Below are 20998 nucleotides of genomic sequence, written 5' to 3'. Positions count from 1 at the left end.
AGTTGCCTGCCACTTTAATTATCTGCCACTTTCCAACTCTCACCTCTCAGCCTTGGCTTCCTACACTGCTCCAAAATGTCCAACATAAGCTCAAGGAACAGCACTTCATCTTCAGCCTGGGCATGTGGCAGCTTTTTGGATTTAATACAGAATTTAAAATTTAAGGTAACTAGCAGTTTTTTTTGTCTCGCTGTACCTTTCCTTTTCAATTTGTTTTTTTCCATCTCCATCTGTTGTTTTTTTTAAGCAACTGTTACCTTGGCAACATAAGTCTCCACTTTATAGCATAGATTCCTTTGTTCTCTCCAGCCCTCCACCTCTCTGTAATTTAAAACACATTTGTATTCTCTTCCAGTTCTGATGAAGAATCTATCAAAAGGGGATTAGTAGGTTGAGGTCATGGCAATGATTTTAATATAAGGAACCAATAGAGGCCGCAATAAAGACATTTGAAAAGATGTGATAAAATAAGCTGAATTATCTGAGTTCTGGATCGATCTGAGTTTTCTCCTGCTAGGGGTATGGTTTTATAGATGATGACTTCATCTGATTTCATAGCCATATTAGAGCATGATGTAAGAGTGGTAGGAGGCTAACATTCAATAAAGATAGAGTTTTCCATCTTAACAAAATTATGTTTTCATTGTGGGCCCCTTTAATCAGAACTGGTAAAGAATAAAATTTTAGCCCTGATTACTGCTGATTGATCAGGAGAGGACTTACCTGTCCAGACAGGTTATGGGCATTTATAGAGTCACATTAAACTTCCAAGCTGAGATGAGCAAACCTGTCACAGACTCCACATCACAGCTGGTGACTTTCTAAACAGAAAGCAGAATGCTGGAAGTACCTAATGGGTTTAGCAGCATCTGTGGAAGCAAACGTTTACAGTATATTGTAGGAAGAGGTAGGATAGAGGCTGGTTGGTGGAACCAGAGAGGGAGGGAATGATAGGCAGATGGAAGGAGGTGGAGGGAGGTGGTGGGGCAGCTGAACAAAGGGAGAAGAAAATGTAGACACATGAATGTATGTGGGAGAACACTGCAGGTGTACGATATCTGAAAATAGAATACTCAATGTTTAGAACCACTGGGTTATAAGGTACCTGAACAGAAAATGAGTGTTGTTGTTCTGGTTTGCATTGGCCACTCTGTAGCAATGGTGAAGGTAGAGGACAGATATTACCTGTGGGAGTAGAAAGGAGATGGAAACTTGAGGTGACTAGGAGGTACAGGAGCATGAAGACCCACACTCAACCCTTTAAGAACAGTTTCTTTCCTTTTGCCACCAGATTTTGGAATAGTCCATGAACCCATTAACAATATGTTTGTTTTCCCTCTTTTGCACTTTTTTTGGTAATTTATTGTAATTTTTTAAAGTCATTGCACTGTATTACAACACATTTCATGACATAAACCTGATTGTGATTCTGAAAGTGTCATCCTGGTGATATGAGTCCTGAGGCTCTTGTATGTTCAATCTGATGGCAGCAGTGAGAAGAGAGCATGGTTGGTGAGAAGAGATCCTAACCTGGGTGGTTAGGATCTCTGATGACGGATGCTGCTTTCCTACAACAGCATTTCATGTAGATGTTTTTAATGATTGGGAGGGCTTTACCCGTGATGTGCTGGGCTGATTCCAATACTTTTTGTAGGATTTTCCATTCAAAGGCATTGGTGTTTCCATATCTGGCTGTGATGCTGCCAGTCAATATACTCTTCACTACACACCTATCGAAGTTTGTCAAATATTTGTATGTCATGCTGAATCTTGGCAAACTCTTGAGGAAGTAGAGGCGCTGCCATGCTTTCTTTGCAATTGCACTTACATGCTGGGTTCAGGACAGGTCTTCTGAAATAGTAACACTCCAATGAGGGTTGGGTCATGGACCTTTGGTTTCCCTCTCCTGAAGTCTATAATCAGTTCCTTGGTCTTTCTGACATTGAGAGAGATAGAGAGATAGAGAGAGAGAGAGAGAGAGATAGAGAGAAAGAGATAGAGAGATTGAGAGATAGAGAGAAAGAGAGAGAGATTGAATGTTGTTAATGCACCATTCACTTCTCCTTCTATATGCTGATTCATCACCACCTTTGGTTTGGCCATTGACAGTGGTGTCATCAGCAAACTAAATACGGTATTGGAGCTGCACTTAGCCACACAGTCCTAAGTGTAAAGCGAGAGAAGCAGGGCGGCTAAGGACACAACCTTGTGGTGCACCTGTGCTGATGGAGACCATGGCAAAGAGAAACTGAAGAGAGGAGGTGCTGGAAAAAGTGTTACACCTCCTGTGGTGCAAGGTATGTGCCAGGAGACATGGATGAGATGGTGGGGAGAAATGAATGGACCAGGAAGTCATGGAGCAAGTGTCCCCGAGGAAAATGGAAGGGTTAGATGAGGGAAGAATATGACTGATAGTGGGATCATGTTGGTGGAGGATGATGTGTTGAATGAGCAGGCTGGTGGGGCGATAGGCAACAACCAAGAGAATTCTGCTGCACTCTCTTGGGCTTCCACAGTTGCTGCTTAATCCACTGAGATCTTCCAGCATTCTGTCTTTTTTGTGCCAGGTTTCAGATTCTGCAGGCTCTTTTGTGTTTGACTTTCTAAGTAGCATGCTTTGGTGTAACTTAATGCAGTGCATATACCCATTAAATTATCTGTTATTGCTATCAGCACAAAAATCATGTTTTAAATGGCGTCGTGCTTGTACGGGATCCTTTATGTGCTGATCTTCATGGCTTGTTGCTCTTGCTACTAGTCTCAGGCATCAAAAGCCTGCCATTTTACTCAAATCAGTTTTTGTTGTTAATGTTAAAAAAACTGATACCACATAGATTCTAATCCATTGTTACCTAGCAACGATATCTTTTGAAGTTGCTATAGGTTGACTTGAAGTAGGTTTCTCAACCATTATATGTAATGTGATACAGAGCCAATATAAGTCATTGAAAACATTATGGACCACAAAATACTTTCAGAAATAGAGTGAAATAGATACTCGGTGTTTTCTTGTCAGCAGCATCATTCCCCTTAATCCATAATCATGCTAGACAAACATAGACAGTGTTTATTTAGAAACAATAGCTAAAGTAAGTTAAATATGCTAATAGGGTCAGAGCATATTTGTATCAAATATCAGATCAACAAATTTCACCTGTAATAATTAAAATATCAAGAACTATCATTTAGAAGCATTTATAAGTACTGTATATGGATGCTCTCAAGTTTGTTTATTTTTATAAAAGCTTTCAAAATATAATTAGATTAATCTATTTTTTTGAAAATAGCCATCTAGTTTATTAATAGTACACTATTTAAAATGAGTTCTAATTGGCTACTGAGTTTATTATCTTTTGACACCCTGGTCACATTAACATCCAACGGACTGATGGGAAAATAACTACTAATTGTACACTTCAGCAGAGAGCATCTCATTTACAATCTACTCCATTTAATTGTATGGTTGTGCTTGTTTTAAAGCCAAACCTTGTCCTGTATGCTATTTTTAATATAACTTGCTTTTGGTAATGCAAGTACTTTGTGTTTATAGCAATACGTGTTATGGCATTTTAAGTGTAGAATAAAAAGGGTAATTTCACTTTAAGTGTATGGTAATGTCTGTGTCATTCTCAATGCATGGTAGTAGAAGTTAAATGTAAAATAATAAGTTGTGGGGAGCAAATTTTAACACCTCCTCTTTGCTTAGTTTCTGTACAGTTGGGATAAAATTCGAGCATTAGTCTTAGCTTCAACAGATTCTGTTAAGTGTAATGTAAATTTTAAATCATAAGGGCCTCTCAGTTGAAATTGGTCGGGTCCTTGCTTAAGACTAGGTGGTACTGATGTACATACTAACTCCAGGCCTCCATTATTTTGCTCCTAAACACTGCAGTAGCATTGTCAATCTTTTACTGGACTCTTGTAATACAGAGATCTAGACTAATGATCCTGAATAGATTTCAATACCTACCACTGGCTGCAAGTAAGTTTAACCTGTTAATTAAATTTATCAGTAAAAACAGTGAAATTATTGGATGATCATAAATAACTAGCTAGCTGAATGCTACCATTTGGAATAGAAATTTGTACTTACTCCAGACCCAGAGCAATGGTTGAGTTTTAAATGTTCTAACATACCTCATAGTGCCTTCTCAAGAGAAATTCAGAATATACAATTAGTGCTGGCAGCCATGTCTTAGTAATGAATTAAAAAAAACTTTGCTAGCAATAAGATAAGTTAGAAGTTATCTAGAATGTTTGGTTTTTCCCTCCGACCAGTCATCTCCTGATATTTCCATGAATACTCCTCTAATACTATAAACCATTCCTTTCATCTTCAGCACATAACTTCTCATGCCTGATAATAAGTCACCTTCCTATTCCTCAGGCAAACACGAGGAAATCTGCAGATGCTGGAAATTCAAGCAAAACACACAAAATGCTGGTGGAACACAGCAGGTCAGGCAGCATCTATAGGGAGAAGCACTGTCGACGTTTTGGGCCGAGACCCTTTGTCAGGACTAGATGAAGTCCTGATGAAGGGTCTCGGCCCGAAATGTCGACAGCGCTTCTCCCTATAGATGCTGCCTGACCTGCTGCGTTCCACCAGCATTTTGTGTGTGGTACCTTCCTATTCCTTCTGGTTTTGGATGAGATAATGCTGAAAAATGGAAATATTGCCTGGTAATTGACTAAATTTCCACTTCTTAGGGACTGAGGCATTAAACAATTAAAAACAATAATCATAATTGTGATAATAGAATACTAATATGTTAAACAATAGAATGTAAGACATCTTGTTTTTATTACTTTCAATGATCTTGGGTGTTCATGTCACTCCTTGGGCTTACTTCTCCCAATGTCTGTAACCTTCACTAGCCCTCTGCAAATGCATGGCTCCTCCATCGAGAGAGTTAAGTGCACCAAGTTCCGGGGAGTTTACATCACGGATGACCTCACGCGGTCCCTTAATGTCATCTCCCTGAACAAGAAGGCACAACAGCGCCACCACTTCCTAAGAAGATTGAGGTAAGCAAGGCTCGCTCCCCCATTTTAATTGCATTTTATTATTGACCCTCTCATTATTGAGAGGGTCCAGCCTCTCCATCTGGTATGGGAGCAGTCGAGCATCAGACCAGAAATCCCTTCAAAGGACTGTGAAAACAGCTGAGAGGATCAGAGGGGTCTCCCTACCATCCATCGGGGACACTTATCAGGAGCGCTGCGTACGCAGGGTCCTTAGTATTATTAAGGATTGCACCCATCCATCCAGCATCCTCTTTGACTTTCTACCACTAGGCAGGAGACTATGGTGCATAAAAACAAGAACGGTCAGGTTGAGAAATAGTATCTTCCCCCAGGCCGCATTGTATTTGAAGTGTCACTGGTTAATCTGTTCTGCACCCGACAATATTTGATATTAATGCACTTTTGTTTGTTATTTATGTGTGATCCGAATTGTAGATTTTTCCTTAACTTCATAAGACATTGTGTATTATGTGTACTACTGTGCTTTACACCCTGTTTTAGAGAAGCGTTGTCTTGTTTATATCCATTAAATGATTATATAAGTTATACTCATGTAAATAGTTACACATCAATAAACTTCAATTGTCTTGACTGCAATAGATTTAACCTTGTTTTCCCCAATTCCAGCCTCTTGTTCATCTCCTTGTGTCCTTCACTCCACCAGTGGCCTTCATATGAATATTACCAAATTGCTTGATTTTACTAAGTGCTGAGATTGCACATTTGGGATGTATTTTTTATTTGATGAGATACTACAAAGCAATGGATATTTGTATAAATATACCCTGTTGGGAGAGCATGATTGTGATAATGCACAAAATAATATTATTGCACATGAGCCAGGACGAATAAAGTTGTCACAAGCTTTGTGATGTAATTTCAGACAAAGTTAAATCTGAGAGAGGGACGAGTTGGTTAGTACCATGGAAGTGAGGCCACATTATAAACAACTTGGTTACGAGGGGACTCGCTAAATATTGCCAGTGAATAAACTGGGTGCCTTTTGAGTCAAATAGCGGTCACCAGACCTGCTGTTTAGATCCTTTTCTTGTTTCTGTTGTCATGGGAAAACCTAGTTTGAAATGGGGTCCAGAATAGACCTTATGAACTGTGCTGCTATTAAGAGAGAGAGAGGGAGGCATCCAGCGCAGTGAGAGAGAGAGTCAGAAACTGCTCAAAAGATTGATGTTATGGTTTCTCTGCCAGCTTGTTTACCTTTTCCCCCGAGGTCACTTGCCTGCTTGTTGAAATTCCTGCAGAGAGAGCAGGGTGGAGCAGGTTGATGGACAGCTGGTGTCCAACATGGAGAGATAAAAGCCAGGTCCGCTGTTACATAGACAGACACACCACGAGACACACAGTTCGGACACTGAACGAGCTTTGTTGCACCCACAGGAAGGTGGGGGTTTTGGAGGATCGATTCGGGGAAATCGATCAGTGGCTCACAGTGTGAAAAGGTGCGACCGGTGGGGAATTATTTGTGTGTCTACCCTTGCCTGGGTGATAATTCCACCACTGAAGAATGGTCGTACATATCATGGTCATAGTCGGTGACCACAACAGGACTTCGGAAGACAACGGGAAGATCGACAGCATCACCTCTGACCTATCTCTCTCCCTCTCCAACGTTTCTCAACTAACTAACTCGAACTGAACTGAACTTTCTTCACCACATTGTGAGACTGTACCCATTTACCCCTAGGATTGAAAGAGCCTAGTTTTGTTCCTATTTCCACACATATATTCATATATATCATTGCTAACCTGTTTATCATATTTGCATTTATATTACTGTATTGCTTAGTTACTAATAAACATTATTAGTTTATAGCAATACCAGACTCCAATGTGTTTCCCATTTCTGCTGGTTCTTTAACCCAGTCATGGGATACATGACACTGTAATCATCTCATCAGAAGGCTGATGACGCAATAGGTACTATCCCACTTCCGGAGCTTCACTCGTGCTTCTTCCTGCCACTGCTGGGATGCTTCTGTTCGTTCCAGACCTAGTCTGCCCCATTGTCTAAAGTGAGGCACTCACTGCTCTACAGTGGAGTTTAATGATTTGTTTTATTGGCCTTCTCCCTCGGCATGAAAGAATGGCTAATGTTGAATTGAGGCTCGGTGAAGATGCACATCTCAAAACTCCACATGCATCAATATTAACCCATAAGCAGTCTCCCCCATTCAACACCATTTTATGACAAATCTCTGTTAAAAATATGATCAACCTTTGCAAAAATAGAGGGAAATATGTAGAGAATATGTCTTTTTCTTTTGCCTTGGTGGGTAATCAATGTGGTTAAAGAAAACACTAATTTGGAGTAGATTAATTTACATTTACTTTAATTGCAACTGTTAATGGCAATTAGTTGAAAGTGCTATTTTAATGAAACAAAACATCCTAAAGCTTTTCAAAGGAGCATCATTTAACAAAAAGTAATACCATGCCTCAGGAAGGGATATTAGAGCAAAATAATAAAATTTTGCACAACATGATAAGTTTTAAGATGCATTTTAAAGTAAAGGAGGAGTGTAGAGAGGTAGAATGCTGCAGGAATGGAATTCAAGATCCAGCAATGTTCGAGCAGTTGAGCTTGGAGATAACTAACATACCATATATCTTAAAGGATTAAAGGACTTGAGGAAACTACATTGATAGAAAAATGTACCACAATGGAAGCACTTAAAAGATGGGGATTTTAAAATCAAGGTTTGTTTAATTGGAACCAGAGTAACTCTTTGTGCTGCCATTCCTGAATTATTCAGCCTCTTGTAGATTGTGGTTCATGTCAGAGAGTAAAACTCAAACCATACTTTTAAAAGTACAGTTTTCTTTTCGGACTTCCACTGTCATTCGTTATTCATTTTATAATTTATTGCTTTGTCCAGGTTGAAGATATGGTTCCTTTAACATGAGTTTGCTGTTATTGATATTTAAAAAGAGATTTACTTCAATGGTTCTGGTGCCATTTACAGGAGTGTCCTGTTACATCTGTAACACGTAATCCACAACTGTTATTAAGTAATGATCATCTGTTGATTTTGGAAGGTCAGTTTCAGTAACAGTTTCTCAATCAGCAGTTCAATCAATATAAAGAATCATTATGTTAAAAATGGTTAGAGGATACTAATCACCCTTCAATAAACAACAAGACAAATGCCAAACAAGACAAGCCATTATAATGAAAAATATCTTCAGTTTACTTGTCATCTAACACATTCAAATAGATTAATATCCTAAATTCACTGAGAACCACCTGGCTGTACTTATAATATGAGCATAATGTTGAATTAGTAATAGATTGTCTGGCTTCATTAAAATCTACATGTAATGAGCAAGTTCGTACTGCATTGAACCAAATGATTTCTCTGCTGCTGAACCTTAAGAGGATGAGGTGAGATGGAATTGATCCATGCATAGAACAGGTGTTGTGGGGATCGAGGATATTATAGAAATTTGACTTAAAAGATCAGATAGTTGGGGTTCATGAGAATACAGCTTAATTGCCTCTATAAAAATGCACACATCAAAAGATGGTTATAATATAGACCTATGAGATAGTCTTTCATTAAGATAACAAATTAATGTTATCTCAACATTTTATAATTGGAATATAAATAATACACTATAATAAAGAATTCAGAACAAATTATACACAGTTTGGTGACAATATTGTATGCTCTTTAATGTGAAGTGATTAGGTTGCATAACACTTTTAAGAGAAATTTAGATAAATGCATAAGGAAGAGAGGATTGGAAGGTGATACTTATTGAAAATGATGAGGTAGCAGGGCACTTGTGTGGAGCAGTAACACCTGCATAGATCAATTAGGTTGAGCAGTCTATTGAAAAAAGGTCTAGAGGATTTACAAAGTGGAAAGAATTATACTTGAAGGTCAAAATTTATAATGAAGCATTTCTTCAGCATGCACCTTTTCTTTGGCACAACATGAACTGCATACATCTATAAACCCTTTAACTGAGCTTTAATATTCTACATTTTTTTCTGCTTTTAAAAATAATATATTAAAAAATAAAAATGTCAACTAAAATCTGAAGACTGCCTTAAAGATCTTTACTTCACATAAAATAGCATGGTAAAATTCAATCTAGCCTTCAGATTTTATTAAATAGATATCTTGTGTGCTGTTCAGATTTAAGTCCACTTTTAATCTTCGATAGTTTGTCAATTCTGCTGAACAGGTGATTTTTGTCCTTTGTTTTGGCTCATGGTGCACACAAATCCAAATGAGAAGAGAACATTAAATGTTTGAATTATTTCCAATTTACAGACTGCATTTGTAAGGCAAATTTTCTGCATTAGCTAGCAATTCTTAACTGTGGTTGCCAAATCCTAAGCAAATGTGATGAGCTTTTTAATGTAATGAGATTTTTTTATTATTCGGCAGAGGAGATGTAGATATTATTCATGCAGCTGAATGTCATAGGTTTGTACACCACAGATACAGATCATTTGATTCATTGTGTCCATGCCAACTATCAAATCCCAGTTTCCTGCGATTGGTTGCAACCTCAGTGATTTAAGTACTTGTCTAAATATTTTATAAATGTTGTGTGAGAATCAGCCTGCCCCTCCAGTTAGGTTTCAACCACCTTCTGGGTGAAGAACTTATTTCTCAAACCTCCTCTGAAGCTTTCAGCTCTCTGTCTAAATATCTACCCTCTTGTTATGCTACCTCTTTTAAGAGTAAATTTTCCTACCTCTCCAGGCCCATGTTTTGTACCTGTCTATCAGGTCCTCCCCTTCCATCTTTTCATAGCCTTATATGCTCTTAGGAAAACATACACAGTCCATTTAGTTTCTCTTCATAACTGCAACACTCCATCTCGGACAACATTCTAGTGAATCTTTGCATCCTACGTCCTCTAAAGTAATGAGAAGTGTACACAGGACTGCAACAGCAGCCTAACCAGCATTTTATGAAGTTGTACTGCGACCTCCCAGCTCTCGTATTCTGTGTTCCACTTAATGAAAACAAATATTCTACTGCTTTTCTCAGCACCTTATCCACCTGCCTTTAGAAACCTTGAACTTCCACACCAAGGTCTCTGTTCCCCCAGTACTGACTATGCCTCTACCATTCATTATGTATACCCTACCCTTATTAGTCACCTCTAAATGCAACATCTTGTACCTATCCAAATTAAATTACATTTGCCATTACTCAGCCCATTTTACCAACAGATTAGTATTGACTTGTAGCCTACTGTTATCCTACTTACTCTCAACAACACCACCAATATTTATGCCATCCATGAACTTACTATCCAGATCCTCTGCTTCTTGATATCAAGCTAATTTTAGATTAAATTTGCCAAGTAACCTTGTATCCTATGGACCATTACTTTGCGGACCATAAAATTATCGTGAGCATTTTCCTTATCGCCTTCCCTTTACTTTCCACTTCAGCCAGTTTTTTTAAAAGCAGTTGTCTTATCACTGTTACACACTTATATGGCCCGTAGATATTAAAGTTAATGAGCTTAGACTTGCTATTTCACTTTACTTTCACTCTTCCTTAATTTTCAGCTTCATCAGATTAGTCAAGACCTTGCACTTCTTAATTTGCTGGTCATAAAAGGTAAAAAGATTCAAAGGATGTTGTAGCCTTAGAGTGTTGATGCTACAGTAAACAATTGACAATAAATATCAAATCGTAAGGAGAAGTACTCTATTATGATTACAATTCCAAATTGAAAACCTTCACTTTATGACAATTCTGCTGATACTTGCATCTGGGTGATTTAACAACCAGAGGCAAAGTGGCTAGCCTCTTTATATAAACCAGGCGCTGAATCTGAGCAGTCTGCAGATATGCTGAACCTGAGTTTCACTGAGTAAAAACCTTAATGTTCAGTGTTTATGTCAGCAGTCAGAGCAATTACAGAAGAAACAACACAATATTTATAACAACACAAGTGAAAAATATTTATTTTCATATATCAAAGAAACATCACTTGATTGTGGACCTTGTCATATTTTTTTGATTATCTGCAGTCCTGTTCAATAATATCAAATCCATGTGATTTTAGTTTGCTATTAACTTATTTTAATTAAGTCACCTTTTACCAGTTGCAGCATTGGACGTGAGCCAGGATGAAGACAGGGAGGCAGGGAAGATGGTAAATTTGATGGTAGTTGGTGTATGTGATTAGGACAATACACCTTCATAGTAAAACATAAAAAAAAGCTTGGTATTTTGTCCAGAAAAAAATAAAATTTTACTGATTCTTCTTCACTTAAAAGCTGTGTATTTGTCAATAATGATCATGGTAAGGGTGATAAATTTGATTTTCATAAATTTGTCAGCTTTTGGTAGGTCAAGTAGCCACTTTATGCTTTCCATGATATAGGTAGGTGGTAAAATTTTGGGGCAGACGTGGTGAGCTGTGGGAAAATAATATGGGATTCGTGTAGAGTTAGTGTAAATGGGCACTTGATGGGATGTGCTGACTTGGGTTTCAAGGGGGTGCGACTGGGTGGGTAGAGACTGCATGCCTACATTGCCATGATTCATTTCCCCACTGAGATGTTAGCAAGAGCTTTCTTACACATTCCTCCATATATTCTTCACTCTTTATGTGTGAGCTACAGTAATCGTTATTGAATCAAAATCTGAATCGGGCTTATTATTTCAGACATATATCGTAAAATTTGTTGTTTTGCAGCAGCAGCAGGGTTCAAAGTAAGAAATAAATAGATAGATATGTAATGCAAAGAGAGAGCAAAAATAGTGAGGAACATTCAGAAATCTGATGGCGGAGGGGCAGAAGCACATGATGATGAAATCACCTTTTGAAGATGTCCTTGATGCTGGGGAGGCTAGTGCTCATAATACAGCTTTCTCCAATCCCATGCAGTGACCCCTCCATACCAGATGATGATGCAGCCAGTTAGAGCGCTCTTTGTGGTGTCTATGGAAATTTGCTGGAACAGTTGCTATCTCTGTTGGCCTTCCATAATAAACTCATCATTTACTTTGATGTATTTATTGTTATTTGCATTAAAGCCTATCGAATGTGTCCCCATATAGCTACATTATTTTAATTTGTCTCTTTCTCAAATAGCAACGGTAAAAGACCGTAAGTCACAGGAGCAGAATTAGGCCATCTGGCCCATCAAATCTGCTCTGCCATTCAATCATGGCTGATCCTTTTTCCTATCTCCTCCTCAACTCTAGTTCACAGCCTTCTCCCGTAACATTTGATGCCCTGTCCAATCAAGAACCTATCAATCTCTGCCTAAAAAACTCCCAAAGACCCGGCCTCCACAGCTGCACATGGCAACAAATTCCACAAACTCACCACCCTTTGGCTAAAGAAATTTCTCTGCATCTCAGAGAATCTTTTGAAAGGGTGCCCCTCTATCGTCAGGCTGTGCCCTCTTGTTCTAGACTCTCCCACCTTGGGAAACATCCTTTCCACATCTACTCTGTCTAGGTCTTTCAACATTTGAAAGGTTTCAATGAGATTCCCCCCCATCCTTCTGAAATCTAGCGAGTACTGACCCAGAGCCATCAAATGTTCCTTGTATGATAACACTTTCATTCCTGGTGTATTGGTTAGCAGCAATCCTCAAGTATGAATTCAGTTTTAATAAGTTGAGAAAAATTGTTTCTCAGAACCGTCATTCTCATATTCATGTAATCCTACTATTAATAGCACCTCAGTCTGTTCTTCATCCTCTAATACAGGGTTTCCCAACATTTTTTATGGTTTTATGGTTCCCAACCAATACTAATAAACATTATGGATGGTAGGTTGGGAACCCTTGCTCTAGGATACACCCCCCCCCCCCACCTTCCCAATATCAGATCATCATTATTCTTTCTTTAACCTTTCTTTTAATTTTTTAAATGCAATATAATCCCTCATTACACTGCCAATGTTTATAGGAGATTGACTAAAATGTTGTTTGAACTTTCTGATGAGTGACCCTAACCCAAATATTTGTACATTAATTAAAATCTCTCTCTTGTTAACTGCCAAGCATTTTCAGACTATCTGAATCTGAAGTCAAGGCTTCCTGGGAAAAAAAAGGTCTGTTTAGCCATTGGGTAGAAGACCACTTGTGAACATTGGCTGCAGTGAGATTTATTGGAGGGCAAACAAGAATCAAATTTGCCCTGTCTGTGAATCTCTATGATCCAAAGCATGCTTACCGTTAAGCAACGCTGGGAGCAACTTTTGTCCCTTTAATTTGGCTCTTGCAATAACAATATTTTTCCATGGAAGGGAGGCTGAGGCAAACTTCTTTCTAACATAAAAATCATTAAATGCAAAGTTTTATGATGCTCAAGACAATCTCTTAGGTCTTATAATGAATGTGTGACCTTTGTTTCCGATTGTTTCCAATGTTGGGGAAGTCCAGAATGAGGGGTCACAGTTTAAGGATAAAGGAGAAGCCTTTTAGGACCGAGATGAGGAAAAACCTCTTCACACAGAGAGTGGTGAATCTGTGGAATTCTCTGCCACAGGAAACAGTTGAGGCCGGTTCATTGGCTATATTTAAGAGGAAGTTGGATATGGCCATTGTGGCTAAAGGGATCAGGGGGTATGGAGAGAAAGCAGGTACAGGGTTCTGAGTTGGATGATCAGCCATAATCATACTGAATGGCGGTGCAGGCTTGAAGGGCCGAATGGCCTACTCCTGCACCTATTTTCTATGTTTCTATGTTTCATCAAAAAGGCTCTAGAACTTGAATTTATTATGTTTGAAAGTAGGATAGGTTTTTGTAGATTTTATCTTATTATATGAATCAGTAAATACTGCCGTTTTTTTCCAAATTAGTGCAGAACTTAAACATTATAACTAACAGTCATGAGAACAGACATGATTATAAATATGTAATGATCATTGCCTTTTGACTATAATGGAGAATGACTTAAGTAAAGGAATTGGGTCTAACTTTATGTCATCCACTATTCTAATCTTTCTTAATTCATTTAAGTTATTTTCAGAGCTCTATTTTGATTACCATTTTTAAGTTGTCTGTTCATTCAATACTTGCTATTTTGGCTTCACAGCTTTTACTTCCTGTGCAAATATGTTTGGTACATACCATGAGCATCTATCTGAGGGCTACTTGTATTTTATTTCCCACTGTTTTATCAGTCAGTAATTATTTCTAATGTATTTGAGTAGTTTATCATTTTATCCTGTTGATGTTGGCTGGTCTGTTGTATTTTTAGCTTTTGTTTTTGTTTCATTTTATAATCCCTATTTATTCAACTTAATTTCTTGGAATTTGATTCACATTTGCACTTACTGTTTTTAGGTAAACTCAGACTAATCTAGGACACAGTTCTATATACATAATGAAACCAATTCCATTTTTTCATTGTTTATATTACTGACCCTTTCCTCGGTATTATTATGCTCTCACAGTTTGACAGTTCAATATTTGTTCGAAGATATAAGAGTTTTCATGTGCCCATATCTTAAATAAATATCTTCAGCTTAATACAGAGTGTACAGTTCAGTCCTTCTAGTGTCAATGTCATCAATCAGCAATAAATTGAAAATAAAATATGGACTTTTCATGAATAATGTAGAAAATAATAAGCCTGGAGCGATACAAATGATTCAACCATCTCTGTTTGAAATTGCAACGGAATAAAATCATCTTTGCTAAAATGTAACCGATAGCATCCCTAACTCTGATTGTGTTAATAGATGTATGGCGGACATTATGAACTTACAGTATTTCATAGAATAAAGAATAGATTGTATTTATTTACTCTTTCCTGAAATACCTAAATATTTCATACACAGTAAATTCCTTTGAAGCACAAATGATGACAACAATTATTTGTATTTATAAAGAGCTATTAATAGAAAAAGTATCCTGAGGTATTTAATTGTTATGTAAGCAAATAAAGCAGCCATTTTGCACAGAAGAATATCCCACAAATACAAATGATATGACAAAATAATTAATGGGGCAGATTCTCCTTGATCTGACTCATGCCAAAATTACACTGAACAATGATGGCAACATATGTCAAATTTTTGAAAAACTGGTTTAAAACAAGCAGCAAGCAATGTAAACAACTGGTGTGCAGTGAAAATCCCCAATGAACTGTAAGTTCTCTTCCTTCTTTAAATGCCATTGTAGCTAACTGATGAACGGAGAAATCAGTGTGGATAGCTGATGCACATTAATCAGTGCATGTTTAAGCAAATCAATTACGGAAGCTAGCTCTTCCGTATTTTACAAATGTTGATGTCATAAAAGACTATAGTAAAATGTAATACAACTTCAGTGTGATGAAAAATTAAACATTACGTAACACCAGAAATTATAGCCTTGGATACTATATATTGAAATCTGATCACTTGGCTGACCTACTTGCGCACTGGCAGAGGCTAAAGAGTAAAGCTCCAGAGATTAGGACCACAAAGAGGTGTTTGCAGGAGGTAGAGGAGTGGGTGTGGGATTGGTTTGAGTCAGTAGACCAGCCCATGTTCAAGAACTCATCTACGGATCTGAATAAAGACACCATGGCTGTAATGGACTTTATTAAAACAGCTGTAGACGAGTGTGTCTCATTGAAATCACTCAGGTTCTTCCCTAGCCAGAAAACCTGGATGAACCTTGAAATCTGAAATTTGCTGAGAGCCAGATCAGAGCCCTCCAAGTCTGGTGACCATGAACATCATAAGAGGTCCAGTTACGATCCCCAGAAAACCATCTTGCAAGCAAGGTGGCAACTCCAGAGCAAACTGGAATCAATGAACAGTTGCAGCAGGGCTTGAGTACTGCCACCTCTTGTAAAGTTAAATCAAGCAACATGGGAGAGAGTAGGGCTTCGCTTCCACGTGAGCTCAACACCTATGCTTGCTTTGACTGTCAAAATATGGAAGATCCACCATAAACTCCCACACCCCCTGATTTCAGACTCTGAAGCCCATGTGCGACCAACCTTCAGGAGGATGATCACACAAAAAGCATCTGGTCAGATGGGGTACTAGGCCAGGTACTAAGGACCTGTGCTATTCAGTTGTCTGGTATGTTCACTAAGATCTTTAACTTCTCGTTTCAGCAGTGGGTGGTACCCAGCTATTCCAAGCAGGTGCTGAAGAAGAGCACGGTGACTTGCCTCAATGACTATCACTCAGTAGCACTTGTATCCACAGTGATGAAGTGTTTTGAGAGGCTGGTGATGAAGCAAATCAACTCCTGCCCGAGAAGTGAGTGAGATCTGCTCCAATTTGCCTTTTAGCACAACAAGTCCATGGCAGATGCCACCTTATTGACAATTTACTCTACTCTGGAAATTCCAGGCAGCAAAAAGATGCGTAAATCAGGATGCACTTTAGACCAGAAGACCATATGATATAGGAGCAGAATTAGGCAACTTGTCCCATCGAGTCTGCTATGCCATTTCATTAGATTAGATTAGATTCAACTGATCCAAAGCCAAATGAAATGCAATTAGCATCTAACCAGAAATGCAAAGAATAGTGTTCTTTACAAAATAACTGCGAATAAAAAGTAAGTGCTACAGCACACAAATATAAAAGTACTGAGACAGTACAATATGGGTGCAATACTGCTTAGCGCTGTGATGTGAGTTTCAGCAGGGTCACAGCCTCAGGGAAGAAGCTCTTCCTGTGCCTGCTGGTGCGGGAGCGGAGGCTCCTGTAGTGCCTACCGGATGGGAGGAGAGTAAAAAGTCCATGGTTAGGGTGAGATGCATCCTTGATAATGCTTTTTGCCCTGCCCAGGCAGCATTTAGGGTAGATGTTCTCAATGGTGGGCAATTGGGTGCCGATAATCCGCTGGGCAGTTTTCACCACATGCTGGAGTGCTTTACGGTCTGATATGGGACAATTGCCATACCACACTGAGATGAGGTTGGTGAGTTTCCTCTCAATGGTACAGCGGTAAAAGTCTGTCAGTATCCTGGGACAGGGATGAGTTTGCTTGATGCTCCACAGGAAATAAAGGCGCTATTGCACCTTTTTTGATCAGGATGGAGGAGTTCAGGGACCAGGTGAGATCCTCAGAAATGTGGACACCAAGGAATTTGAAGCTTGATACACGCTCCACTACAGCTCCATTGATGTTGATGGGGACATGAGTGTGGCTCCTAGCATGCCTGACGTCCACAATGATCTCCTTGGCCTTTTGGGTGTTAGGGCCAGGTTACTGTTGGCACACCACGAGGCCAGGTGCTGGACCTTGTCCCTGTAGGCCATCTCGTCATCCCCTCTGATCAGGCCGACCACCGTGGTGTCGTCTGCGAACTTGATTATGGAGTTAGAACCATGTACAGGAACACAGTCATAGGTGAAAAGGGAGTACAGAAGAGGGCTCAGCACACAAATTCATCGTGGCTGACTGAATTTTCCTCTCAGCCCCAATCTCCTGCCTTCTCCACATGTCCTGAGCAATCAAGAATCTATCAACCACTGCCTTAAATATACATAAAGACTTGGCCTCCACAGCTGCTGTGACAAAGAATTCTACAGATTCACCACTCTTAGACTAAAGAAATACCTCCTCATCTCCATTCTAAAAGTACACCCCTCTATTCTGAGGCTGTGTCTTCTGGTCTTAGACTCTCCCACTATAGGGAGTATCCTCTCCACATTCTATCAAAACCTTTCACCATTCAATAGGTTTCAATGAGGTCACCCCTCATTCTTCTGAATTCTAGTGAATACAGGCCGGGAGCCACTAAATGCTCTTTATATAGCAAGCCATTCAATCCTGGAATCATTTTTGTGAACCTTATTTGAACCCTTTCCAGTTTCAGCACATCCTTCCTAAGATAAGGGACCCAAATCTGCTCACAATACTCCAGGTGAGGTCTCACCATTGCTTTATAAAATCTCAGTGTTATAGCTTTGTTTTTATATTCTAGTCCTCCTGAAATGAATGCTAACATTGCATTTGCCTTCCTCACCACACTCAACCTATAAATTAACCTTTAGGGAATATTGCACAAAGACTCTCAAGGCCCTTTGCACCTCCAGTTTTTGTATTTTCTCTCCATTTAGAGAATAGTAATTTTTCTAAATTTCTTTTAATTTCTTCTACCAGAGTGCATGACCATACACCTCCTGACATTTTATTCCATCTGCCATTTCTTTGCCCACTCACCTAATCTGTCTAAGGCTCAGTTTTTTCTCAAAACTACCTGTCCTTCTGCTTATCTTCATATCATTTGCAAACCTTGTAATAAAGCCATCAAGTTCATCATCCAAATCATTGAGACATAATGTAAAAAGAATTGATCCCAACACAGACCCCTGTGGACCATCATTTGACACTGGCAGCCAACCAGAAAAGACTCCCATTATTCCCACTCTTTGTCTCCTGCCTATCAGCCACTGCTTTATCCATGCTAGGATCTTTCTTGTAGTACCATAGGCTCATAGCTTGCTAAGCAGTCTCATGTGTAGCACCTTGTCAAAGGCCTTCTAAAATTCCATACACAACATCAACTGATTCTTTATCAGCTCAGCACTTAATACCATCATCCCCTCAAAACTAATTAATGAGCTCCAAGACCTTAGCATCAATACCGCTGTGTGCAATTGGATCCTGGATTTCCTTACTTGCAGACCCAAGTCAGTTTGGATTGGCAAAAACATCTCCTCCACAATCTCCACAGGTACACCACAAGGCTGTGTGCTTAGTCCCCTGCTCTACTCACTTTATACTTATGACTGTGTGGTCAAGCACAGCTCCAATGCCACATTCAACTTTGGTTGGACACCATGGTTGTAGGCCGAATCAAAGGTGGTGATGAATCAGCTATAATAGGAAGGAAATTGAAAATCTGGCTGAGTAATAGTTTAACAACTACCTCTTAATGTTAACAAGACCAAGGAGCTGGTTATGACTCAGGAGAAGGAAACTAGAGGTCCATGAGCCAGTGTTAATTGAAGGATCGGAGATGGAGTGGGTTAGCAACTGTAAATTTCATGGTGTTATTATTCCAGAGGACCTGTCCTGGGCCTAGCACAGAAGTGTAATTATAAAGGAAGCGTGAAAGCATATCTACGTTCTTAGGAGTTTGTGGAGATTTGGCATGATATCTAAAACCTTGACAAACTTCTATAGATATGTAGTGGGGGGTATAGATAGATAGATAGATAGATAGATAGATAGATAGATAGATAGATAGATAGATAGATACTTTATTCATCCCCATGGGGAAATTCAACTTTTTTTTCCAATGTCCCATACACTTGTTGTAGCAAAACTAATTACATACAATACTTAACTCAGTAAAAAAAAATATGATATGCATCTAAATCACTATCTCAAAAAGCATTAATAATAGCTTTTAAAAAGTTCTTAAGTCCTGGCGGTAGAATTGTAAAGCCTAATGGCATTGGGGAGTATTGACCTCTTCATCCTGTCTGAGGAGCATTGTATCGATAGTAACCTGTCGCTGAAACTGCTTCTCTGTCTCTGGATGGTGCTATGTAGAGGATGTTGACTGTTTCTATCACAGCCTGATATGGAAGCACCAATGCCCTTGAACAGAAATCCTAGAAAAAGTAGTGGAACTGGCCCCGTCCATCACAGGTAAAGCCCTCCCAATTATTGAACACATCTACAAGAAATGCTTTCATAGGAAAGTAGCATCATTCACCTGGGAGCCCTGCCACACAGGACTCACTCTTCTCTCACTGCTGCCATCAGAAAGAAGGGAGAAGAGCCTCAGAATTCACACCACCAGATTCAGGAACAGTTACTACCCCCAACCATCAGGCTTTTTGAAGCTAAGGGGATAACATCACTTTTCTTCACTTGCCCCATCTCTGAATTGTTCCCACGACCAATGAACTCATTTTCAAGGTTTCTTCAACTCATGTTCTCAACATTTATTGCTTTTTTATTTATTACTATTATGTTTTTTTCTTTTTGCATTTGCACAGTTGGTTGTCTTTGACGCTCTGATTGAATACCCTAGTTGAGTGGTATTTCATTGATTCTGTTATGGCTATTATTCTATAGATTTATTGAGTATCCCCACAAGAAAATGAATCTCAGGGTTATACATGGTGACATATATGTACTTTGATAATAAATTTACATTGAATTTTGAATATGTACTCTGAATATGTGACGATATAGGAAATCTAATCATTGTGACTTTTTAAATGATGTGCTGTATATTAACGACATGAGTAAGACTTTGTCAGGTACAAGTCAGAAGAGGATCAATTGAACAAGGAAATTTGTACATAGTCATTTAAATGAATGCATTTTGTGAACATTTGTAAAGTAAGCACCATGGAATTTCACTCCTATGCCATAGCTCCACTATGCAAAGTGCAACTATGCAAAACTTTCTTGGATATTCTAAGCCAAAAATGTTTTCTTGGCAGTTGTTGACAAAATAGTTGGGTGTAGATGTAATGAAATTAAATAAAAAGAATCAAATATATACCTATGCATTCATTCAATAAAGTGCCTGATACAGTAAACTTTCTTTTCTTCTCCCCTTTGCCTTAAGGACACGTTTATTCCCAACCAGAAAAGTGGGACAGACTCATCTGCTGACTCGTGTGCGGAACCTCATAATGGCTATAATCATTACAAAAGATACAAATGTAATGTTAAAAAAATACTCTTCTTTCCTTTGTTTGTAATTCTAAACCAGACATAGTAGGGAAATAAATTATTTACTAGCTTGATCACTATTTAATTCAGAACTCTTTTGAAGCCAGGTTATTTATTATATTATGCCATGAACAGATCTAAATCAAAGGATGACAAAGTACTAGGTCCTAGTTTTGTCCTGTATTTGTAAGTCCTGGTTCAAATCTTGTCAGTCAACATATGTATTTGTTGGAATCAAAGGGTATGTAATTAAAAGCTGAGTTGTACTCTAAAATAAAACCTCTGAAAGCATGGGTCCAGGTGCATTCCAATAGTGTAATGAATATTGCCTTTACCAATGCCATCCACATATT

At 38.7% G+C, this 20998-nt stretch overlaps 1 protein-coding gene across 1 annotated transcript in view; it reads left to right on the top strand.

Moving 5' to 3' along the window:
* kcnk9 (potassium channel, subfamily K, member 9) overlaps nucleotides 1–20998 on the top strand; it is a 91883-nt gene that overhangs the window by 68242 nt on the left and 2643 nt on the right. The window lies entirely within an intron of this gene.

This window comes from Hemitrygon akajei, chromosome 1 (assembly GCF_048418815.1).
Source record: "Hemitrygon akajei chromosome 1, sHemAka1.3, whole genome shotgun sequence".
NCBI lineage: Eukaryota > Metazoa > Chordata > Chondrichthyes > Myliobatiformes > Dasyatidae > Hemitrygon > Hemitrygon akajei.
The sequence above is the reverse complement of the archived record's forward strand: the minus strand, read 5'-3'. Positions and strand labels throughout refer to the sequence as shown.